Source organism: Labrus mixtus, chromosome 22, assembly GCF_963584025.1.
Source record: "Labrus mixtus chromosome 22, fLabMix1.1, whole genome shotgun sequence".
Lineage (NCBI taxonomy): Eukaryota > Metazoa > Chordata > Actinopteri > Labriformes > Labridae > Labrus > Labrus mixtus.
Genome location: NC_083633.1, coordinates 11,074,532 through 11,102,055, shown reverse-complemented (window position 1 = coordinate 11,102,055; position 27,524 = coordinate 11,074,532).

Here is a 27,524-nt window from a genome sequence, read left to right as displayed (position 1 = left end):
CATCTTTCAAAAAAACGAATTTCCCAAATTGTTAAAGCATTTGAGCAAAATAAGATGCATGGCAAACTGTGATTTAGCACCCGAGGTTTCATTCAATAAAGCTATCAATATCAATTCAACTAACCAGTCCTTTCTTCAATTTTTGTCTGAAAAAACTCCTGTTACATCAGTCATCACATTTCTCGCAACTCCTACTTTTATCTTTTGTAATCTTGGCCTTGATGGATCCTTTTCGAGTAAGCTTGCTTTTTTATTTCATTTGATGGAAACAGCCTAACATGGGGTTTAATTCACAGAAAAACACGTGTCCAAAGCTAGAAGAGTGTACATAAAAACTGTTTTCATACTCTGTATAATTAAAGAATTGCTACAGTTTAAACCTACACGACAAGCTGTCTTTTCTTTTACCCACAAATCTACTACAGCCTACTTGTCCAATGAAAAAGTGTAGCCAAGCTGTTTGATGCATTGACCATCAGCCTCCCCCTCTCCAGGAGGAAACCTTATCTTTATCACTTCCACCAGTAAAAAATGAGCAGAGGAACACAAGCTAAGAAAAAGCCAATTATCGTCAGTTAGCTGTACACCCAAGTACACCGTATATCTGTCACTCGCTTTACAAGGCATTCGGGGTTCAAATGTATTCCATCATCATTTTTTACAGGGGCCACCAAATGCATTGATGTTATTTATAGAGCGGCTGTGTTCCTTTCCATCAGCGCTGTCACTCCTCCCGTGATTACTGCTCCTCCTTGCTCACCTCTCGAGTGACGGAAGCCGAGTGTAATAATAGGAATCATTTAAATCCTCTTACTTGTTACGTCAGTGTCTGAAGGTCTTTTTCTTTGTCTGTGCAGATACATTTCTTTTTACCAAACAGCTTGTTTTATCATGTACCAGGAAGTAAGAAAATATCACATGCTGGTTTTATGAATGTAATGCGCCCACAAATCTCTCACATATGGCTATAAATTAGAACATAAAAGAACGGAAGCAACCTGTCACCCGTCACACCGTTCGGCAAATCAATGAATTAGCACCTGAGGAGAAGTCATGCAGCGCACTGACAAACATGTTAACGACACACAACCTGCGCTTCACACGTGATTTATTACCAATCCTTCTCTCAGCTTTTTTTTTTTTCTGCATGTGTGTCCTATATTGATTGCTTTGTTAGTGCAGAGGAGATAGCAGCTTGAATTGGCTCATAGCAACATCTCTTTTCTCATGTGAGACACCAGAGATACAGTGTTTGTAAGTTCTGTACGCAGGAGTATTAAAGGCACTGAAAGATTTTTCTTTGTTCAGGTTATTTCTAAGTCCATGAGACATTGTCCTTGATTGACACAAAGTAACATGCTCAACACACAGTTTGTTTCACATGAATGAATTGTCTAACACACACTGCTTGTATTGCTTGTATGAACTGTGCTGGGTTCAGTTGGATACAGGCGATGTCACACACATCAGCTCACCAATCAGAATTGAGCACTATTTAAAGCAAATTATGGCGGCATACTCTGACTCACTTTGTTGCACTCAATAATTAACACCTAAGGGTGTTTTTCAAAAACTCAATGTATGGTCTCTGCTTCTTCAGTGAATAAATACAATGTGAGAACAGCTTTAAAGCCAATTTGTCCAATTAGGAAGTCATTTTTGAAACCTTCCAGTGGTAGCATCAAAAGATACACATACATTTTTCCTGTTATTATCTGGTTTTGTGTTCATGTTGTATCACAAACTCTGCAGCCACTCAATGCACTGCAAACATCTGATTCCCTTGACCTGCTGCTTATGTAATCAGTCCCTCATAATATACAACCATTAACACCTACATGATTGACGTAGTGTCTTGTGTGTATTACCACACCAAAAAATACCACAGCATAATTTCTTTAGGCTTTATCTGCCTGTTTTTGTTCTTTGTTCTTTTCCTCTATACACTTGATTGCCATGTGACTGATCTTTCAGTTGTATATATATTTATTTTTACTTCTGTTGCTACTACTCTGATTGTCTTATTGTTTTGCTTTCGGGCACAACTGTTGGCTGTTAATTCTAGGACGGGGCTAAAAGTCATGGAACCTGTCTAAGTGCAGAGAGAATTTATGATATCAAAGCCTTATACCCAATGCACAGGGTAACGAAACATCATTTTGCACAAATAGCAGGTTTCTAGGATTGCCCACTCGTCTTTTAACACATTAAAAAATGACAAAATGACAAAATGACAATTATGTATGTCAAAATACATTTATGTTGGCTCAGTGTTCAGAGTGCGCGCCTCATGTAGAGAACATATAGTCCTCATCTGAGCGACCGTATAGGGTCCAATCTGACCTCGGCCGTTTGCTGCATGTCATTCCCCACTCTCTCCTCCCAGCATTTCTTGTCAATCTTCAGCTGCCCTATCCTATGAAAGCAAAAATGTCCCCCCAAGAAAATTACTTCATACAAGGCATTCATGTTGAAGTTGCAATGCTGCGCAAAGAATGTGATAAAACAGTGATAGGTGTTTACACATGTGTCCAACATAGGACTAACATACTAACATTACATGATAATCTTTGGAACTTTTCAGTGGTCTTTTAAACACCTCTGATCAAAAGTCAACACACTATGCTAAGGACATCTATGACAGTCAAAGTGCTTTATTGCATGAGTTAATTAAAAGTTTAATTCCTCAAAAGAAAAACACCATACTCTAAACTAATGACACAAAGTCATAATAAAGGTGTTTTTCTTGGTTTCGAGACAGTGGTGTTTTTCAGGCCCTTTTAAAGTCCCAACACAATTGTTGACTCTACTCTATTAGATGTAGTTAAAGGTGACTTCCCAAAGGCAGAGAGAGAGAGAGGTCAATTAAGTCCCTGTTCTGGGTAAACCCTGTTACCCCGTCTGACACCTTCCATTTTTGGGCTCTCAGACAACATGACTCTTGGCTGTCTCACCATCTTGTTTAGTAGAGGAGGTCACTGTCTTTGCTCACAAATGATTTCATCACTTAGCCTTGGACTTTTGGTTCTTCTTCTTTGTTGCTTTGGAAAATTGAAGTGTTGAACAGTGGATCCTTGATCATTCATTCATTCACATTTCAAAAAAAGATGATTCTATGGAAGAATTTATATGATTTGCTCTGTTTTAACCAAACTTGCAATATTAACAGCTTCAACAACCAATGCTGAACTATCAGAGACAACCCCAAGTGTGTTACAACTAGATGTCTTATAATGACACAAAATAATGGTCATGAGGACCATTACTGCAAGGATATGCCCAGGTGTGTTTAAATTAAAAAATGATGTTGGGTATGGACACCCTTCTATGACCTGCTACTGAACAGAAAAACAAAACTGCCCCTAATGCAGAACATCCTGACAAACATTTAGTCTGTTTCTTTAATGCCCTCGTTGTCTTGCTCTCCACGTACATGTAGATTCACAGCTCGAGGCACAACACTCTGCCAGCAGATGGACCAAATAACCTCGTATCAGACATTACAGCACCACAAAGATCAGTTCTCACCCTGTGGCAGCAAAGCTTTTGCTATTGCACAGTGGAAACATAGAAGCAGTGAAATAAATGACAATGAGAATTATGTGTTTTGAATCCTCTATCCACATATTTAACACTCCCAATGCTTTTGTTAAACTAATACAAAGGCAGGATAGAAATACCTAACACTAACTAATCCCTGCTCGTGAATGAATGAAAGGGTGATTTCCATGTCAATCACCAACTCTTTGTTATGGGTCTTGGAGAAACCCAACTATAGTCCGACATGAGAATGCGCTTGGCAAAAGTGGCAAGGAAAATTTTCCTTTGAACAGACAGAAATCTCGAGTAGAACCAGACTCATTGATGGACATGTCAAAGTCAAGATGTAGTAGGCATGGCAGATCTCATTTTGACTTACATCTCCCTGGTTGTGCACACAGCAACAGATCATGGGATAACCAATGTATTACAGCGTTATATATTTTAAGTCGTCTGAGTCATTATTGGAGGAGGGTGAAAGTGTTGCCATTTGTAATTTTTCATTTCTATTGCTCAGTGGATGGTGATTAACCACATTCTTTGCTTTCAATGGATTGTTAGCAGCTCAGTCTCAATAGCAGTGTTAGCTGAAATTCCCCTATTTGTTCACAAAGGCTTTTGAGGCTATGCAAAATAATGGTTCTGTACCAGTAGCCAGTACTATCCTATTACAGAATGGAATTTCCTGCACTGACATTCAACAACCAAAGCTGAAAATAAACCATCAACATCCATTAATAGCTTTTGGCAGCCAGAATAAGACAACAGAAAACAATTGGAGAACTATTGTGGATTTAGGTTTCCAGTGGATTTAAAAAACACATGTTTTTTGGGGGGATTTTCATAAGCAGATGCTGTCATATTTCTTGACATTTCTGTTGACTCAGCCAAAGTTTTCTGTTAGAGTATCACTTCAGAGAGAATTAGAAATTAAATGCCAGCTGTATGTTATTTTTACTTTGGCTTGCTGTCGTTTGCTACTTGGCCTGTTTGACAGTAAGCATCCATGAGACAAGTTCTCTGAAGGAGTATTTAAAGGTTTGTGAAATGGTTTGTTCATGCTGGAGGGCACACAGGATGTGTGTCAATGACTTCTTGAACACTATTTTGTGGTTTAGTTGCTTTCTGTGATATGTTTTGTTCAAAATGTTTTCACTGGACATGGCCATTGTTAAAAGAACCAAGTGAGGGTTTGTATAACATGAGGATTTGAGTCATTTATAAGAGTCTGTTTAACATCATCTGACATACATAAGCCATGTCAAAGTTAATATTTCCCCAACAGTTCTGCTGAAAGCATTAAACCCCAACCCTGATGAAATTACCCTGTTATTCCAGTATAAACACAGCCTCATCGAGACCAAATCCCATTTATTTCTGATGAATTTCTATTTTTTGTTTTACTGGTCTTGTCTCACAGGCTCATTAGGTTTAAGATCTAAATTGGTTAAGTAACTTCCCAGATGGATATCTTTGGCATCACCCTCTTCTTTGCTGGTTTCTGGTCTTCTCAGGCAATAAATCAAGAAGAATGATGGAGTGCACTTATTTATATCTCAGTCATAGCCGTCCTCATTGTTGGGCTATTCTTTCACATGCACTCGGCTGTAAACAACAACAAAAAAAAAAGATATCACAGGATATCAAACTATTAAGAAGAATTGAAACCATTACTGGTTTCAGATCCATTTCAATGGCTGAGCAGCAGTTGAGCTCTAGAGTCAAAACCATACACACAAAATGTCCTTGAATTGATTTATCAGGATCAGACCAGACCATTGCAACGGGTAAGATTAAATAGTTTCTTTCGGCAAAAGCTACTCAAGTAAAATCTAAGGAACCGCTATAGCAAAGGGTAGCTGTTTAAAAAACACCAAATACTACTTTAAAAAGTAAATTTAGAAGAAAATCTTGGAAACCACAGATTAATTTGAGTCTGAAGCAGAGCATAGAATAAACACATGTGAAGGCATTGCAGCTTAGTAATGGAATCACTTCAGAATGACTTTATAATCAGATCAGCAGGGTTTATTACAGAAAAGAAAGAAGTAAACACAACAATAATATGAATGTAGCCGACGACAAAATTGCACAAAGCACTGTTCCGACTCCACTGTTTACATAGATTCTGTTTGTCTCTGTTACTACCTCTGCTGCTGAATGGGGCGTTTCCAGAGGGTTGGCAGGGGCCACACAATCTTTTTGGCCACCCCTGGTGACACCCCAAATTTCAAAACTATGATTGGTTATTTGCCTTGCCAGAGTCAGGCAGTGTTGCAACAGGCAGCTCATAGGTTTCAGTGTGCAGATGTTTGTTTGCATTCTTTTCCCAAAATTCTTTAAACTGAGAATTTGGACGTACATTCATTTAAATCCTTGAAGAATTAAGCTTAGACGATGTATTTGTTGTCATTATCTTGTGTAACTTAAAAGTGATAAGTGACTTGTAATTAGTGCATGCAGGAGGGGTAAATAAGTGCTCTTTATTAATTTGTGTGCACACAAAATTCAGGCCACCCCTGCACAAGTCAGTGGCCCCAGTTGGGCCACCTTGGTCCAAAAAGACTGGAGACGCCCCTGTAAACACTCTGCGTTGAAACCTTTAAGGGAGGTGTAATTAAGTGGCAACAATCCAGTCTTGAACAGACTGTATAAAAGAGGTTAGTATAACTGATAGGGGAGAAATCCACAATTTAATAAGAGCATAAAAAATGATATAGACTATAACGGAAGAAATCATCAAAAAGGAATCCATGATAGGGAAAAAAGGATTAACCACTAACAAGGGAGACATAGAACCCATGAAATCTAAATTCATGTTGCAGGTTTTGAATCATACAGTTCTTGCATTTTTTTCATGAAGTCCGAAAAGTTTTGGCACCTCAAGTATTTATACGTTTTTCATTTCCTTGAATACTGACAATCCATCTTTGCTCAGTCAGAATCCACTTCAGCTCCTCAGAGTCATCTTTTTCAACACTCAATTAATTGTATAAAAGATGTCGTAATCACATCTCTACACAAAGACACACACGCACGCATTTACACACTCCCACACACACGCACACACACAGATTTCGAGAACTGGACATTTATAAAGCAGCTGCAACACTTAATGGCACTCAGCAAATAATACTTAACAGGGTCAGCACTGTGTCAGTCCTAAATATGCTAGAAATATATTTTTTCTCTCAAATATTCTCTTTGCAGGTGAATAAAATAGCTGAAATAACAGATCACAGGTGCTTGCACAAACCTGACTTCAGAAACCCTTCATCCAATTAAAAAATACTGTAATGTATAAATGTGGAAATGAAAACTTCAGCAGTTGGAATTGTTGCAAATAATCACCCCAGTCATCTGCATTCTGCTTTTGTTTTGTTTGCAGGCATAATTCCCACTGAAACTATTTTGGTTGAAAATGTCTTAAGCTTCAAAAGGAGCCTGAAGGGGAAATAAAATTAGCTTATAGACAGCAGCTTACTGTACGTCTGCTGTCGAAAATAGGGCCAATAGTCATTATCACAAGTCATTAGACAATAATACAGAGGAAATTAATCAGGCACCATAAACCAGATGTATTACACCAATAAGCAGTGGTATCAATGGTACTTCAGCATAATTGTATTGTACGCAAGGAGCAGTTCTAAACTATATAATGGCAGCCTTAAAAATCAAACTGGAAAACTGATTAATTGTGTAAAGCATATTGCAGAAGAGGTGCAATACAGAATCAGAAATACTTTATTAATCCCAGAGGGAAATTCGATCGTTACAGTTGCTCCAAAATATACAACATAGCAGTAGAAATATAGTAAGAAAAATATTAATCAAATAGAATACATTGAGTTTTTTGAAAGAATGCAATGAAATAAGTAAAACACAAATGAGCAGAGATTTGATTTGATTTGATTTGTTCATGTAATGTTTTTGGGTTAGGTTGGCCCTGGTTGTTTTAAACATTCTTGATAACTTAAGAAATTTGCATCATGGTAACACAAAGACAAGCAAAGCATTTACTTTTTAGTTTAACGCCCCCAAGAGCCTGACTAATGATAATTTGAAAACTTTTCAGTTTGGTCAAGTTTACTTTCTTATTGAAAAATAATGCCTGGCATAGTTAGGTCATAAATTGGAGCGATGGGGCATAAAACACAAACTGGTTACACTACCACTGGTGGTTTAACCTACAGTACTACAGGAATAAAATAAAAATGATTTGTCAAATTCCCAATATTTATACGATTTACAAGCTGGCACTCAGCAGTACTCATGATATTGGAGCTTCTCACTCAGAAAATGACGTTGAGGAAATGGCTACTGTGTGAAAAAGTGTAATATGTAAAAAGCTTCTACTGTCCTTATTTGTGTTGTAAGACTTTGTAAGTGTTTTTAAGTGTTGTCTAAGAAAAACACTTTTTAAGTGTTGTGTAAGAAAAGCATGGAGCAAGAACACTCTTTTAAATTAATTTATTCTGTTCCCCAGACTGGTACGCATTTGTTAAGCAAGTCCGCAACAAAACTGGACTCACTGTACACGCACAAACCTACAAAGATCACCTCCAACTCTACAAAGATGCCCTCTCCCACGACCGATCCACCTACTACTCCCATCTCATACAGTCTGGCTCCAGAAACCCCAAATCACTATTCTCCACCATCAACAAACTCCTCAACCCTCTGGACAACGGTTCCCATTCCTTCACAGCAGACAAATGCACCTCCTTCCTGTCATTCTTCCAAACAAAAATAGACACCATCTACAACAACCTAGCCCCCCTGTATCTGTCCCCCCTTCTTCCACCTGCCCCCCCCTTAACCTGTCAGCCCCTGTCTCAGTTCTCCCCCATCTCCTCTGCAGAGCTTTCTGACCTCACAACAGGAATGAAAACCTCCACCTGCCTTCTGGACCCCATCCCCACCAGTCTTGTCAAGGCCTGCCTTCCTACCCTATCCCCACTCATTATCTCAACAATTAACTCCTCCTTTTCCACAGGTACCGTTCCACCATCTCTCAAACTTGCTGCTGTCACCCCCATTTTGAAAAAAAAACCTGGACTCAATCCTGACATCCCAAACAACTTCAGACCCATCTCCAACCTCCCCTTTCTTTCAAAACTTCTGGAACGTGCCGTTGCAGCTCAACTTAAAATCCACCTTTCTGCCAATAACTTTTATGAATCATTCCAATCTGGTTTCCGTTCCCACCACAGCACCGAAACAGCTCTCCTCAAGATCACCAACAACCTTCTCCTCTCCTCTGATGCCAGAAATCTCAACATCCTCATCCTACTGGACCTAAGCGCAGCTTTTGACACCATCAACCATTCCATCCTTCTCTCCCGTCTTGAAACCACCTTCAACATCACCGGCACTGCACTCTCCTGGCTCAAATCATACCTCTCTGACAGCTACCAGTTCATCAGCATTAACCACTGCAAATCCCCCACTGCTCCTCTCTCCCAAGGTGTTCCCCAAGGTTCAGTACTAGGTCCCCTCCTCTTCATCATGTACATGCTCCCCCTTGGTCACATCATCCGCCGCCATGGTCTCCAGTTTCACTGCTTTGCTGACGACATCCAGCTCCACATCGCCACCAAAGCCATCACTCCTGCCACTCACTCAATCCTCACTGACTGCATCACAGAAATAAAATCCTGGCTTCAAACCAACTTTCTCAAACTCAACTGCGACAAATCAGAAGTCATCATCATCGGCCCCAAGTCCCTCATCAAATCCACCAACAACTTCTCCCTCACCATCGATGGCTCCACAGTGCTCCCTTCCCCCCACATCCGTAACCTTGGTGTCATCTTCGACCAAACCCCCTCCTACGACAAACACATCACCAAAACAACCTTTTTCCACCTCAAAAACATCGCCCGCCTTCGCCCATCTCTCTCATTTTCAGCTGCTGAGACCCTCACCCACGCATTCATTACCTCCAGATTAGACTATTGCAACAGTCTCCTCTACGGATCACCATCACACTCACTAAAAAAACTTCAATACAATACATCCTCCACCGACACACTCCCACCCGCACTCTCAGGTCTGCAGATGCAAACCTCCTGTCCCCCCTCTGCAGGACAAACCTTCGGTCCTGGGGGGACAGGGCTTTCTCTGTTGCTGCTCCCACCCTCTGGAACTCACTCCCAAAAAACATTAGAGACTCCCCCACACTCACCTCCTTCAAGAAATCCCTCAAAACTCACCTCTTCATCACTGCCTACAACCACTAACTCCCCCCCTCCCCCTACATTACTTCTTCATTGTACTGTCCTCGTCGTTTTTTGTTTTGTTTTTATGGCTTTATATTTTGTCAAAGCGTCTTTGGGTTCCTAGAAAAGCGCTATAAAAAACAATATCTTATTATTATTATTATTATTAAGTCTTGTGTTAACCATAAATCAACAAAGAAAATCATTTTATGAAATCCAGATTGATGAGGTGCTTCTTCCTGACAACCAAATAACCTGAGAGAATGAGAACATTTGCTCCGAGACAAACTAAAAGATCCGCTGACGAGCTATTTCAGGTGCCAGGAAACATCGGCGGCGGAGTATATAATGAACCAAACCATATGTCTGCGCTGTCACATTGCCTCGCTCACTCAGTCATGAGATGTTAACCACCTCCAATGAGAGCAAGCGCTCCTCTCTGCCAGTCAGTGAGTCGCTATGACAACAGCCGTTGACAAGGAATATTGGGTTTGATGTCTTGGTGAAACAACTCTCCGCATCCAAAGGGGGCTGCTAACTGACTGAACTCATCCTGAAATCAACAATAACGATGCCTGTAATTCAGATCATCTGTTTCCACTTTGTCAGAGACAGAGAGCGTTTGACTGAGCAGTCTCATTGCATATTCAGAGACACCTAGCACCAGTGTCAATGGGATGTCAGTGGGACGAGTTTCCCTTCATCTATTAACCTCTGAACGGGTGGCCATGCACCTAAGACCCCCATGACTCATTATTGATGCTTTCTAATTAGTCTTTGGGTTCTCTTTGATCCCTTATCTTATTATTCACCATTGTGGCTCCTGTACCCTTTGGAAATGGCAAAATCATTCCCTTCGCATGCTGTGATTTACAGTTATTGCATGCTGAGGCCAGTCTAGGTAATTTGGAGATGAAAATGAGCAGGGACAGGAGGAGAGTTCAAGTCTGTAACTCATTTCCACCTTCACTTCCTCCTCCTCCCACATATGAAAGTAATAAATCAGTCTTTGTGTCCTCAGCTGACTAGCCTTCGTATGAGCATCACATCCATGCATGTTGCTCTCAAGGCTGCCCTCAGCGTCGAATATGAGCCTCAATAAAATTGATCCGCACACAACCGAGCCAAAGACAGATGGCTGTTGGATAACAGTTGAGTTTTAGAGGATGCCAAGCAGAAAAATTTACACATCAAAAAAACAAGTTGGCAACATTTTCTGCTCAGGTAAAATTAAACAGCAGTTCTTTTTTTTTTGCAAGTCTTCACACTGCAGGCACTTCTCAGAGGCAAAAACATCTTTCATATCAAAAGTCTAGTTAAGAACAAAAAAGAAGATACTGAAAGTAACCAGCGGTGAAGATCAAATACAAGAACCTTGGAATGTGTCTATTTTCTCAGCATGTTACTATGAGTGCAAACTGTGCCAAAAGCGAAGTATGCTCAATTTTAAAAGATTCACTGTGATAAAAGAGCCATGTACTGTAGGAGGTGTGTATGTGTGCTCATCTTTAAATCCTTTGGAAACGTGGCTTGAAAGGGTAAAATACATATAAGATATCAAAGGTAAGAGTCTCATTAAGCATCAACAAAAATCTGAGCTGAAATAAATGTTCCCAACTGAAAGAAAACCCGATTCATAAACAGCCTATTTTTCTGTTTGGATTCATTTCTCAAGACTCTAAAGGTTTGGAAAATCTCATTTTGATTGAAATCACCTCTGTTTTGATTGACGTGTGCTCCACTCGGCACACAGCTAGTGCTCACATAACAATCAGTAGTGCTGCCCAAAACTCTACTTTTAAATTGCTGGATTAGCCTTGCCATTTGAAAATGTAGCATTTAGCTTTAACTTGCAACACTATTCGTGTTGCCCCTATTTTTTTTCCCCAAAGCTATGAATGTGATGCTTAATGATAGCTATGTACTAATAGTTAGTGCTGTATTATGACAAAGCTAAAGTCTTTCAGAATTCTTCGCTATTTAAATCGTTGTCAGGAGTAAGCATACGCATGTTATGTTAGTTACATTAGCGAAGAAGTAAAGCTATGAATGCAATAGTCAATCGCTGCTCTGTACCATTTATCTGTCTCGGTCCACATTAAACACGATGGACTGTCAATATTTGGCCCAATGACATAGCTGACGGCTAAGGTGTAAACAACCAAACAGCTACCATGCCACGTTGGTCTGTTACTTGTTCATGGAATAACGTTCTGCATTATAAACCACAAATTACAAAGTCCAATTTGGACTTAATATCAGTGAAGTTCACAAAAACTAAAATGACAATTATTTTATTTTGATTCACACATAATTTGTAATAGTTTTAGGATGCCTCCTATTATGTACATAAACCCTAAACTGCAAAGTTAGACCTGTGCATTTGGGCTTCTGGGGGCTTTAATATTTTGCTCCATTTATTTTCAATGTATACAGTAACGCTTGGCTCCACTTCGTCAGAGGTTCCTATAATGCTCCATCGGCTTCTCCTCTCCTACTAATGATCCCACTAAATCTCTCCACAGCTTCCTCCCTGAAGTGGACATCAGCCTCAGGACCTGTAAGTAAAGCCTTGTACCTAGCGCAGTGGGGCCAGTAAACAGATGATTTGCTCCCAAACACCTTGAAGCTACCCAGCCTCATCCCTAGGACTGCAAAGGACGGAGTGTGTGTGTGTGTGTATGTGAGAGAAATTGAGAGGAGATGAAGAGGTGTGCAGAGGAGGGCAGGGAATAGTTGTATGCTGCACTGGGGCCGTTTAAACAAATTTGCCTGAGTGTGTTTTTGGGGGGACGTCCAAAAGAGAAGAAGAGTGATGCATTCATCCAAATTGTGAGTGTGTGTCTGTTAGAAAAGGGGCAAAGGGGGGAAAGAGTGGATATACATAGACACTACACCTACACTAGCAGTGATTGGAGTATGTTTAGTATACAAGTGTGTTTTGTAAGATTGATTACCCAAGCTAGTGAAGTGGTCCAAATCAAATAATTAAGAGGAAAAAAAACACCTGATCCTCCATAATTAAATTACTCCTGATTAGGGTCGGTACACAAGCACACACACACAAGCACACACACGCATGTACGCACATATACAAGCACAGCGCTACACCGGGGCTAGGGGGCGCTATAGTCCCATCACAAATCTGTCCAGCCCTGGTTAAGCCCCGTCATGTATGTCTGATTTATTTGAAAAAAAAAAAACACGAGAGAACTTAAAAAAAGTAGGCGCTTTTCCTGCACATGTACCATGAAATTGCACGAGGGTGATCTTTGATACTATTCCAATTCCAAATAGAGGTTGCATGAATAAAACAGGTTTAAATATAAAATAAAAAATTGGGATCTTTATCCCAATCAACCAACTATACTAAAATACTTTGTGGAAAAAGCCCCTGCCAACTACAATGGTAGCTTTGACCCAATGAAAGGTTAAAGTTTAGGCTATAACCCTTTGATATATCACTAAGCTCTAAAAGATTGTAATACATATTACCAACCCTTCCAATGCATGCCCTACAGCATATCAAAATGAATCAATAAGTCTCCCATTTTTAGCTTTAGGAAAATGAAAATCACCAATTTATTCAGAACAATGCAAATAAATGACCTACTCCGACACCAGAAGTCTTTATTGCCTGTTTGAGTATGTTAACGTCGTTGTGGATTTCAAAATCAAAGGAAATCAAATAGGGCTTTCACACTTGCCAGAAAACTCCTGAAAACTCCTGATATGTTATGGGAGAAGCTGTGTGTGTGAACGCAAAGAACTGAATTATTTACTCAGACTTAACCCGGATTTTCTCCTGCCAGCCTCCTGGTGAATTTGCTGCAGCAAGTCCGAGTGAGCTGATGTGAAAACACAGCAGGAGTTCACCTGGAGCCAGCGGGAGAGGAATGTTTTATATCCTGTAGCCAGTGCATGGACTGTATGCACACGACCGCTACGATCTCTGTGCACATAATTAATCGCAATGCATTCTGTTCATCAGTATGTTGTTCCCAGCTCTTTAGTTGATATTGTGATTCAGTCGGACTTCATGTAGCACTGATAAAAAGGCAAATATTCTCATAATAGCTTCCAATAGCAGACTTGATTGTTTCGTCCGCTGCTTCCGCGTCATATTTTTTTTTTACATCCCTTCTCCCCGCCCACCCCTTCTCCCGTCTGACAGGGAAAGTCTCCCACTGTGAGGTGCATATGTGAACAGCCAGGTCAGGAGAGTATCCAGAGCAGTCATATGTGAAAAGGGCTAAAGAGGGTACTGGATTAAGCAGGCCTACACTTGATATGAATCAATCCACAAACATACTTCTTAACCACTATTTGGTCTGATTCGTGGAGATTTGCTCTGGCTGCTTTCAGTTTAGTGTAGAGGGCAAGTCTTCCAGTGAGGAGGAGGAGGAGGATAGCTGCTCCAGCAGTTTTGAGGAGTTGCCAGAATTTACGGCACTACCAGCGAGTCTTAAACGGAAAACATCGATACAACGTCTTCAGCACATTCATCATTGCTAGAAGACTGGCAGATAAATAAATACTGCTTCTTGTGCTTAACACATTTATGTAGGGCAGACTGGAGAAAGTTAGAAACCATTTTCAAATCCACTTTTGATATATCAAAAACACATGTCCGCAAGCTAAGCAGCTATATATCAGACATTGTTCATTAATTCACCTTCAGTCTTTCCTAATATCTGATTGGATTTGACTATGTAAGTGTAGTTTATTTTGAACTATTGTAAAGATAGTCGACATCTTATCTTCTATTTGAAACATTTATACCTTTGGCATTCTTCGTAGGTACATAAGGTGGTGTAAAGATAAACCGATCTGAATCAGAAACTGATCTTAATGTTAAAGATCTGAGTGAATCTGTCTGGAGGCCTGGATGGGTAAAAACATATACTACGACCTGCTCGACTGCCCAGTTCCAAAGTTATGAACCGGTTCAATGAGTTTTGCTTCACATCCTGCATACCGTGTATAGCGTCTTTAATATCTCGTGAGACTCAGAGTTTGACCTTTTACCAGGAGTAACATGAGATTGGGTGCATACCATTTAGAGTAAGTTAGCTCACAAGGAGAAAACAACAAGAACGTCCCAAATTTCTGCATCAATTGACAGTTCTCCATCGCAGAACTTCAAGCATGTGGATTTAAAATGCAGAAGAGAAACTTTCCAAAAGTCTGTCTGTCTTTATACGCTTTGCAAAAAGTGATTAAATGCAACTACAGAATGAAGCAGCTCACCTGTTGAGATGGCAAAATGACACCATTAACCTGCGCTAGGATGCTAACATTAGCAAGCTGTAGCCAAAGCAGACCCGAATGTTAAACACTTTCTCTGGCCACAGTTTGCAGAAGTCAAAAGTCTGTGGATGTAAGGCCAAGGTTTACAACCTAACGGTGTTGTTAGGAGCCACAGCTTTCGTAATCTGGTTTATACATTTGAATCTACTTACAAGTAGACAAATACAACAATTTTACAAGAACGTATCAGAAATGTTTCTCAATTAAGAACAACCTTTTACAATAACTGTCTAATGCAGAGCGAGTGTCAGTCACTGCAGAAGGCTGTTCTCAGATCCATAAAGTAAAAAAAACATACTTTGGATTTGATTATCATTATGTATTGGACTCATCGTCATCGGGTCATGGCTCTAGAGACCATTTCATAATAATAAACTACTATTGTCACAGTTTAAGTGGTACTTCTAACCCTTCATTTTAACCAGTTACTGTAGATGTTAAGCTTACTTTTAGCTACTTATACATTTAATACTTTGGCTAACTGTAATAAATGATTCATCTTAGCCCTTTATTCATTTATTATTTTAAGCTTTTCCAACCATTTATCTATTACCTTGAGCTTTGTTGCTTTGATTTTTTTCCCAAAGCTTTGAATATTAGCAGAAATAATTCATCATTTTGTCATTAATATTTACTAATTTCAACTGATTAAAAAAAATGCCACTGGCCTACAGGACCACAGGGAGGAAATAATGTGACATAAAACTGTTAGATTCAAATAAAGTATGACAAAAAGAGAGCTAGCCAATGGAAAGAACCTGTCTGAGCCAGCAATAATCTGAAAGTAATCAAACTAAGAGAGAACAGCCTTCTCTTCACCCTCCTGGATCCAGGACAGTGGTAATGTCTTATAAAAACACTGAATTACAGCCCTTACCGTTAAACCAAAACTGGCCCGCGTGTGTGTATTGGAGACGAGCAGCCTGCCAATACTGCCATCAATATCAGTTCATCTAATAAATGCACAATCTTGCAAAATAAAATTGAGTTTCATTCACAGTCGCCAGCAGGGCTATATTGAAACTTATTGATTGCCTTCTGCTTACGTTCGCCTGCAGCAGCGGCAGCGGCAGCAGCGGCCAAGGACCCATTGGTTTTGGGATGAGATGTGATCAGTGCAGCTGCCAAATGGGAGCAGTGACAGAGGCGACACGGGGTGCAACTCAGCACAGTTTTCGGTAGCACACTCGCTGGCACTTAACCTTGAAGGCTGTGTTCAACCTCACTATGAATAATGCCCTTGAGAGGGGGAGGGAGTGTGGGGGAGGAGGGTGGGTGTGTGTGTTGGAAGGGGAGGCAAGGTGAGGGAGAAATACAACTACAGAGACTGGCAGGGTGGGCATTTAAAGAGCTGCAGAGACTGTGGGAAGGTTGTAAAAGGAGGAGGGTGTGTGGTGGAGGAGGAGGAGGAGGAGGAGGAGGAGAGGGAGGAGTAGAGTAGGGAAGGATGCCAGAAAGGTCACTAGGCAAAAATGATGAAGTCATCTGTATTAGATTTTCTGTAGCTGCATCCCGGATGAAAGCTGGCTGTTTGCCATGAGAGGTGAGCTGTTTGTACCTGCAGTCAGAGCTCCTTGTGTATTTGTAGCTCATCAATTTTCTGGATTCGTGTAGAATTTTGATCAATATCCAGGTTTGGTTCAGTTTACTGCTACTCAAGGATCTTTATTACATGTGAAGACCGGATAGGCAAACACAAGGAAATATCACATTATAGTGAACATGTGCAGCTAGAGTCATGACAGGTTTTAAAAAAAAAAAAAAAATAGAAATGACAGTTTTTAACACTGAATGGTTGTTAATAAAGCCATTCACTCTTTTTGCAAAGAAAAACATTCTCTCTGTAGAGTTGTGTTTATTAATTGTGGGGAACTGGACCATTTCCACCATGGATTGATGATGCCTGCCTTAATGACTTACAGTAATCAAACATTAAGTGTGCACAATTCTGTCTCATTGAGCGTCACTGCCTATTGTTTATTTGCAGTAATTTTGTCAACGCTTTACAAAGTATGTGCTAGTGCAAACTCTCTACTGTCAGTCCCTTACAATAAAAAGAAAAACATCCAATTGGGATAACAAGGAATGCATTATCGGTGTGTGAAACGTCCACAGAAAAATGCAATGTGCTTGTGACAGAAATTGTGATTGATTATAAAAAATATTTTTTAGAAAACAAGACAGTGATTGGTTTATTTGTTCAACAACAGAAATCCATTCAACATTTTTTCATGACCTAAATTGTGCGTTGACTTAAGGTGGCAAACCCAAATGGTTCCAATGGCAGAGAATGTATAAGCCAGCTGACATACAATAAAGAGTAATTAAGTCTGTTTGGGTTAGCATTAGTGGGAAAACGATAGGATTAACAGCGTACTTTAAGGCAGGAGACTAGAGATTGAGCATCACTGTCACATAATTAATGTAACTCACATAGTAGTAGTTTTAAAAATGTATCCAGTGTTCTGATTTTAACATAAACTACTATCTTTTTATTCTCATAGACCAAGCAGTTGTGGTGTCCAAACCCAACTGAACTGCATCCACCTGCACCACAGGTGGATGCAGTTCAGGACAAAAATGTTAAGGATCATAGCTTTACGATTTCATATAATTTCATGCCTTTCAGATTCAGATTCAGACAACTTTATTAATACCAGAAGGGCAATTCAGTTTCAGAGCCTACCAAATCATTGATAAAGAAGCAAACATAAAGGAAGCCAACGCAGTCACAGCAGCAGTCAGACAATCACTGTCAGGAAAGGGGGAAGAGGGACACATGAGCGGACCCAGGGGTGTCTTAAAGTTATCAAAAATCTCACGCGATAGATTGGAGAGGGGGGAAAACAGAGTATAGAGCCAAAACAGCCTTTTAAACTAAATAATGCACCAAACATGATTAACTAAACCACTGCTGGCAAGCGGCTGACTCAACAATAAGTTGTCCAGGAGACCGAGAAGACACTTAACCAACAAAGGCTACCAGGGAGGACTTAAAAGTGAACACAAAAGGCTGGTGTAGCAACAAAACTACCCAGCACTCCAAGTTGTTCACTGAGAGACTAGCAATGGAAAACAAACACACCAAAAGTTCTTTGTTTGTGTTCATGCACACGCAGACAACGAGAGAAAACACAGGGAGAACCTCTCACTACCTCTGAAGGTGAGAAAATGAGTCAGTACAGAACACTGGAGTCCAAGATTATATAAACTCCATACACCTGGTCTTAATCAAGGCAAATCAGTCACAAACACAACTGCCTCTACCTCAGTGTAGATGTAAATGTAGTTAATACATTTACCAACCTCAGTGAGAAGCTACAGAGAGAGTGCCCTCACAATCATATTCACACACCAGTAACAAGAGTTAAACAGCCAAACAGGTCGCCAAATGAGAAGCTAGAGCTAGCAAATCTAGAAATTCATAAATAATAGATACATAAATGAATGGACCTTACCTTACCTAGGTTCCCTTTGATGGTATTCCCCTGCAAGAGTCACAAACTTCCACCCAGGCATCTGTTAGTCTCCATGTCTGCCATCCATGTCCACAGAGTCACTTTATAAAAATCCAATAATTGTTCCCAAAAAGTTTGGAAACTGTGGCTTCCTCCAGGGCCCTGCATCCGCTCCCCCTACCCGCCTTTGCAACCGCTAAACCCACTGATGCAACAAATAGGCAATCCACTCCCTGTGGCCCAGGACAGCAGCACTAAGTCTGAAGCCTCTGCAGTGAAGGCCTTTTACACTGTTCACACATTCTTCCTCTGTCACCAATAAATGAGCTCAGCATTCTACATTATCTGGATATCATTATTTATATATCTTACTTCTATTCTGCAGATAGTTTTTTTTTTATCAACAATGTTAAGTCCTCAAACTTCTTCACAATTTTCCTCAGAGAGTCAACAGTACAAATACAATGTGATCAGTTTTTCTATTTCAAACTTACCCATCACTTATACATATTTTTATGAGTGTGGCTGGTTGTCTGTCTCTATATGTCAATCCTGTGATTGACTGGTGAACAGTCCAGGGTGTACCCTGCCTCTCCCCCAATGACAGCTGGGATCGGCTCAGGCCACTCCCTCCGAGACCCGGACAGGAAAAGCGGTAAAGATAATGGATGGATGGATGGATGGATAGTTCTAGCCATGAGTTTGTCGTACTGTGCTATATTCACCTGCAACAGTTTAGTGATAGTAAAATACTACACCTTGTGCGTTTTAAAGTTAACTGCAATTTGAAGTGCATTCAAACTAATCCTTAGCTTTCTATCTAAAAACAAGTCAAAGTTGTGTCATTCTGTTTAAACAAAACTAATTACATTTGTATATAGAAATTATGATAAAAAACTAGTTTTAATTCAGTGTGCATATTTCCTCAAGCCAAGTTTTTGCGTGGTGTAGAGATGTTAAAGTTGACCTATAATATGCTTCAGATCAAGTGATAGTTAGACCCAATTTCAAACCAAAAATATCTCAAGATTGGTTCAGGCTTCTATTTAAGCAACTGAAACATAGGCTCTTTCCTGCCAGGCTTGGAGGGAAGCCCTCCTCTGGCATCCCTGCAGTGTTCTGCTCTCCAGGAGGCCTCCAGAGAGCTGGCCAATCAAAAGAAAGTGGGCACATCAGGAGGGGGGGCCTTAAAGAGACAGCAACTGAAATTAACCGTTTCAGGCAGAGGCTGAAATTATGAAATGTTACTCTTTAAATTTCATAGATTGACAACATGAAATGTGCAAAATGATTCAGATGATTGATTCAAATTCAGAGGAAATACACCTTTGACAAAGTAACTACAGTGTAGCTGCAAAAAGGATTAACATTTTCCAATCACCAAAATATCAACGTAAAGTTTGGTCTTGGTTTTAAAAAAAAAAGTATCTTTAAGTTTAGCCAACTACTCTGAGCCTCAACGTCACACATTGGGAAAATGTAAAAAAACAAAAAAAAAAACCAGAAGAAAACAATTCAACAAATGCCTAAATGCACAAGACATTTGTTCATAGAGTCTCCCGGCCTAGTGAGTAAAAGTTCAGGGGCCGATAAGTAATGTGGAACAGGAGTGTGGGCAGGTGACAGATCAGGATATGAGTTGGGAGCCAGAAACATACTCGGATCACTAGGTGGGCAGGTGAAGAATAGAAAGGTCTGGACCCACAGGAGCTGTTAGTAATTCACAGGAGAAAAAAGAGAGAGTAGTGCTGGAAGAGGATGAATCACCTACAAAAGTGACCCAAGCGTTTGGGTGGACTTTTCTCTTACTGTCAGGATTCACCCACTCAGGTGTTTCTAAGTGTTTTGCATGTTTTGAGCTCCGGAGTGCGTGGGAATATACAGGCTGTGATTGGGATCTCAGTCATTCAGCTTAATGTGCGCATGTGTGGCTGACAAGTGTGACAATACGTTTCCTGTTTGTGTGAGCTCACCAGTGTGAGCTCACCAGGCATTAACCTGTATATTTAAGAAGTTCAATAATGAAACAGCTTTCTAGTGTGGCTCCTTTGAGTCCTTCTGTTTCGTACAGTTCTTACTGATTTCCAATATGTCTTTGTTATTCCCATCAGATTTATGACATTAGGAGTACAGTACATTGCATTTGATTAATCCCAATTTGATAATATTCAATTGATCCCATGATATGCTTTATTTTCTCTCTTTTTTTGCTATAACAAAATCACAGCCCACCTTTTGGCTAACCAAACCTCAAATATTCCTGTTTCTGTCAACCAGTCTGAAAAATATGTTTTTATGACAAACAAGTATATTCAATGCAAAGGTGGGATTTTACATGTACAGTATGTACTGGAAAAAAAGGACATAGTGGAAAATACGCGTCTTTGGTCAACTTCCTAGAATAGCAGCTAATTCTGTATGCTGAATGTGTAGCTCAGTCTGTAGGGACTTGGGTCAGGAACCGGAGGGTTGCCGGCTCACATCCCGGTGAGGACCAAAACTGGAAATTGATCTGGTCGCTGGAGAAGTGCCAGTTCACTTCCTTAGCTTAGCATAATGGCCATGTCAATTTCCAAAGTAAAAAAACAAAAAAGCTTACTTTGTCTTTGAATATACAAACTAGCTCACAATGACATACCTTGTCTGTAAGATCTTTAACATGTGATAAAACCCTAATTTGTGTTGTCCTTTACAAGTGATTAACAACAGATTTCAAAGTGCTTGTAGTTGGGGTTTCGCCTATAGAGAGCTGGCTGTTTCATCTTTTTTCAAATCACTAAGCTATGCTAACTTTCTTTTGGCCCAAGTTAAAAATGTAGGATTAATACTTAGATTAATAAAACTTCAAATCTGACTTTCTGCAGGAAACAATCTAAGCACATTATCCAAAATGTTAAACTCTTCCTTTATAACGGCGTGACTTTTGGCCTGAGCTCACATCTGCTCACCTCAGTGTGAAGAAGTTGAGTAAAGTGCGGAGTAGGGGCCGTCTTGTCCTAAAGATAAAATAGATGTTGATGACATTGCTGTTATAGGAGCTGATACAGCATATAGCTTCTCCACACTTACTTCAAAAGGGAGAGGACAATCAGCCCCTGCTTAATCACCCGTTTTAACACTCGCCCTTAGCTGTGATCAAAAAGCACTGTAGGGCTGTGAGCATGAACTGTGAGTGTGACTTCCATCAGTGAGCGCTTTTGGAAAATCAATGCAGTCATGCCTCAAGTGTGGACTCTGAGGAAGAATATTTCAAAGTTTTAATAATTGGGATTGGATTGATCCTGAGCTGTTTCCCTTACAGTTTGGCTCTTCACATTTCTAAGAGCTCTTTGCATAACTCGGCATGATTGGCTGTGACTTCTCAAGCCGAACCCGGAGCGGCTGACAAGCGGGTGCGGAGTTGTTGAGAAATGTCAAGGCGGGTCAATCAGCACGCTGTCGAACGAAGACTACCAATTACCTCACAACCAATCAGGTGTGCGTGCAGGTTTGCATGCAGATTAGCCACAGTAGGATTTCTTTCATTTTCCTACTTTTAAAATGTGTGCTGTCACAAAAGTTCTTGTATGTCATCGAAGAGAACAAAGGGTTCATTTGTGCCCCTCCTTTATCGGAAACACAACTGTTTGGCTATTCAAATAGAGAGAGAGATAAACATTTTTGTTATGCCAGGCTGTTGCTCTGAGTGAAAAGCAGCCTGTAAAAAAGAAATTGACAGAGTGCATTATTCATCACCTCACAGCACTAATAAATTCAATGCTTTGTGCGTGGCAAGAGCAGAGCATCAGAGAGAAACAGAAAGAAAATGTGAAAGCGGCGGAATGTGGTGCAGCAGGAGGCCACTCTATCACGCTGTCGTAAACCTCTATCATGAAAACCGCCTCGCATTTCTGCACATATAAATCACTTCGCTAATATGACTGTAGCATGGTGGCTGAACACAGGTCATATCTTCTAACTATCCAAAGTGAAAGAGCAAAAAACGCTTAGACAGAAACAACCGCCCCCCCCCCCCCCACCTCCCATCGCACAGTCCAGTTGTACTGACCCGAAAGGCAGAAAGCAATTTCAGCCGAGCGAACAAGCATTATTACAGGTCTTGATGGAAATGAATGGTGGGGCGGAGAGCTCGACAGGGTAATGCCTCACGTTCCTTGTACTGCTTTCTGGGTCAGGCGTTTCCGAATACTGGCTCGCGCAGGGCATACATGACCACAAAAACCCAGAAATCTACGCACACATGCTCACACATAACGCATACAAAGCTGCCATGGATGGATCAGACATTTTTGATTGCATTGAATGAGGCCATTTGGTTCAGGGTCTAAATTCATTATTGACTGATAATGGGGCGGCTGGCAAGGATGACTTGTTGGCACCATCTTGCCTCCTTGCCATATTATACAGAAATCTGATACACAGTCTGAATTAATTAACTACCACTGCGAGACTATGGGGAATATGTTTACAGGCCTAGAGATAGCTGTAAGATTTTTATTTTTTTTTTGCATTTTCTGCCTTTGAAAGTGTGAAATCTGCTCATCACTCATTAGCAAACACAGCTAAAAGACAAAACGCTCAGAGCCTGCAGTGCTATTGACTGGGCTAGAAATTAATTTGTGTTCCGCTCGGCATTAATTAATTGCTTTTAAGAAAGGTACCTTTGCCAAACTACACAGGATGTTTTTGACATTGTTAGTCCTCAGAACATCCTCATGTCCAGAAAGCGTCCATTCAGAAATTAATTACAGACCTACCACTGTGAGTGCAAGCTGTTTTAATTAGCACAGCGAGAGCACAAGTTATTCATTCAGTTAATTCTCTGTGATGCAGCACAAGCCAATAAAAGTGCACACAGTCCACCCGAGTGAAGTGTGTATACAGAGGGGGATTGTGTGCACGTATGCTGTATGCACATGCACGCCCGCAATGCATGGTGTACACGCGATGCACAGCTGGATACCACAAAGCCAGACACGAAGGAGAGCAATGACAAAAACATGATGAAAAGAGGAAGAAAGCGATTATTTCATTGCATTGTTAACACCCAGCTTAAAGATGTTGATGCGTTCTACGACGCACACATGTGCATGATTCCAAAATCCCCCTTCCCTGCTCAGAGACAATCAATAGAGTGCCTTTGTTTTCGCAGTGAACTGCCAGGTAATAAAAGTCGGGTCCCTGATGTTGCAACTTCAATCTCTTAGCCGCCAGTGAACGTCATTGATGAGTGAATAAAGAAAACCAGCGGATACTTCCCCTCTACAGGTCTGGGGCTCGGCTTTAATTAATCCTCACCTGACTGCCCTACCTCAGAAGACATTAAATGCAAGCCATAGGTTACAACCCTGCACCGTATCATGAAATATCGAGCGAAGTGCTGAAAAATTGCAACAATATTGGAAGCATAAACCCTGGATTTATAACATGAGGTGCTCTTCCTCATCTTTGTTTCTCTCTTGCTCTTCACACGAGTCGATGAAAAGAATGACACATTTCTGTATACAGCTCAGTGACATTTGCTTCCATTGTGATTTGTAACTGAGGCAGAAGAAGTCTTTGTGTGGCAGGTCTTTTGATTATGTCAAAACTGCTTTACTTCCTTAAAACAGCCTACAGAGGCATGCATACGCTGCAGGACATCATTAAGGTGTAGCACCCGTCCATAGCGCGCAAAGCTGTCCTCAGCATGCATATGGCTTCTTAATATCTCTGGGATTTATGTTGCTTGATGTGAGAAATACAGCATCTGAAGGTCATTTTTTGCAGAAATTCTCAAAGCACACATTAATACGCATCACAGGGAAGCCATTTCCATTTGCTGTTTCAGTCGATTTATTGAATATGCATCAGGTCATGATTTCTAATGTTCCTCTGTTCCACGTAGAGGTAATTAAACAGATATGATGAACCGCCGGGTGTTAAAACAGCTCAACCTGAAACAGCAGCTTAGCAACTGAAGGTGAAGCAGCGGTTACGGGGAAAGTGGGAGGAAGAGCAGGAGCAGATTAACGGTCAAGGAAGAAAATAATCAAAGCGACCTATCAAGAGAAACAATAAGAAATCGCCTGTCCACACAACGGTTTTTATATCCTCGAAGGCACCGTTAAAACGCTGCCACGAGGGCCGCTTCAGTGCGGTTTTAATCTCCTCAGTGTTTTGAATAAGAAATGATTGAATTATGCAGACCAACTTCATTTGTGTAGCACATTTTGAACATTAACATGCAATGAGCCCTTCAGGTGATGAAACAGGTTGACTGGTCTCATGCTTCATTCATGATGATCAGCGGGGCAATTAATACACAAGCTTTCGTAATTATCTTTCAAGATGTGACTTCATGACATGCCTTTAAAGCAGCGTGAGTTTTATTTAAGAACACAGATACTCACAATTTATTTATTAGGGATTTACGGTTAGACGGCGTAAGAGATTATTCTACCGTGGCACGCGGAGGGAATTAAAGGTGGAGTACTTATAGGAGGAGGTGTTCATGTTGCAGTTGGAATTTTTTTTTATTCTCTTAGCTGCAGAGGTTAATTTGAGAAATCAACAAATTTCTTGAATATGTTAACAGCCCATTAAGCTAGTTAAAGCCAGGAGACGGTTAGCTCATAAGGGTTATCGCAGCAGTAGGACATGTTCATGCAGTATTCCTGATGTGTTACATTTTTGTAGAGGTTATTTTCTTTATATGTTTGCAAAAAAGACACATAATAGTCCAACAAATAGAACTTTCATAAGAAAAGAGAGAATAAAAAGACATGTAGTGAGGTAAGAAATGAAAACAGATTATAACATTTGTTGCCCCTCCTATATGGAGAACCTATCATTTCCATACCAGCAACTCTAAATCATATAAAAAATAGGGGGACCATGTTTATATATGTCTGCATAATATGATAATCTGGAGGTCTTAACGCATTCATTTTATTTAAACGCACATTCATCAAATTACTTTCTCCCGTTTCTTATGCTAATTAGCCAAGGAGATTATCAGTGAGATATAATAACAGCACTGCAGTTTCTTTTAAATGTGAATAAAGACAAATAACCAGGGTTATAAACACAAAGATCCCAGTGATGAAACATTTGTTATCTACATGCACTGCGTAGACTTGCGTGTCTCCCGATCGAGTCATTCCCAGTATGTGTAGATGTAGTTCATACATTATAAGGGATCATTCTAACTTCAACCCTTTCACCTGTGAAGATAGTGAACATCTATGTACAGTAGAGGATCTTCCTGTTGCACGAGGTAAGCAATTCATTGTTTAATATTCTCAGCAGTTACGGTTGGCTACGTTTTTATGCTTATACCCAAGTTGGTTGCATTGCAACATGTGGTTTAAAATGTGCACCATGCAAACATAGTGGTAAGCTATATGATGGGCTCAGGTCATTTTTGCTGGGCGGCAGGGGCCAGGGGGTGACCCATTTAAAATCTGATGTGCCACCCAAATCCCACATCAGCTTTTTTTGGGCTGTGTTGCCAGAGGCTGCTGGAAGCTTTCTTTGCATTTTTAATGTGGCTTTTAAAATCGATTGTTAGCACTAAGAAAGCTATATTGCTATATTGCTATAAGAAAGCTATAACCCTAGCCCTAAGCTTATTTAAGCCACACAAAAACCATAGTTGTTTTGCAGAACACTTGTGTGAATTGGGTGAGAAAGCAGCATTGATACAAATGCAACAGCTGGGCCAGAAGTCAAGCAACAGAATCAACTGCATCAACACATCACCTGACGGCATGTCCTATTTTCTGTCTTTTTGTTTCGTCTCTCATCTGTCTCTTTGTCTTGCTTTTCCTCTTCCTCACTGCCTACTTCTCCGCCTCTTTCAACCCCCATCTCTCAGCCTCCTCTCTGCAGTCGCACTCCAGCCAAAACAGATGAGTCTGGAATGTTCCCACACTGCACAGAACGACGCATGACAGCTGTACACAACGGGATTGTGTGTTTTCCTTGCCTCTGTATACAAGTATTTTCTCATCTTTTCCTTCCTCTCTTCAGTATTTTCTACTCAGTCGAAGCTAACACCTATATGCACACAAAATCTCATAGTCTCCACAATGTTTCCCTGCCTCTATGTCTCTATTTTCCCTCTGTTCAGGGACATCCAGTCATCTGCTTCTAAATTAGGCTATTCCATGCCGTTGCCCAATTGCCCAACAGCATGAGGCTCTGACTGCAGCAGTTAAACTGAGCGGGGGCTTCAGCCTGCCTTCAAATCCCACAGTTAAACCCCGGCTATACCATCTGTGTGGACAAACACTGTGCAGTTTTCCTGCAGCATACATATATGTTGCCTGCATTACTGTGTGCAGGTAGAAATCTGACAGGAAAAATGTATGGATACGAGTGTTTTACTGCTGAGGGACAGTTGTTCTCTTGCGTCCGACAAAGCCATGGGCATACCCCTGCTTCCATCTCTCCTCCATCCATCTTTGTCTACCCTTTCTGCTCTCTCCTCTTTCTTATAACCCCTGAGTTTCTTAAATATGTCTCCCTTTTAGGCCTTAAAGGAGCCTGAAAAAGAAGCTACAGCTAGGTAGACTGTCTTTTTTTTTTTTTGCCACTGTTCATCATGGTCACCCCTCCTTCACATTCCTCAAATGTTGTCTCTCTTTCCTCACTTCTCTCCGAGCCTAGTTGGCTAACAGTGCGAGGCAGCTGTGTGGCTGCAATCAAACGAGCTCCTACTAGACCCCCTGGAGGCCCTGCTGACACTATACTCGCACAGAATAAAGGAAGGGAAAAGTCTGCGCATACACACATATAAATACATTTAGCATATGCGTGGCAGTAATGAGGCCTTAGTGAGAATTCTGCACACAGTAATCTTTGGCACAGATTTGGCTTCAGCTCTTTTCACAAAAGTAGTCTTTTATTATTCAAAGTACAAATTCTGCTCGAATCTCCTTCAGGATTTTCTCTCCGTCTGGGGAAAGGTCATGGTATAAACTCAGAATATTTCTTGCTGCGAGGGAGTGTG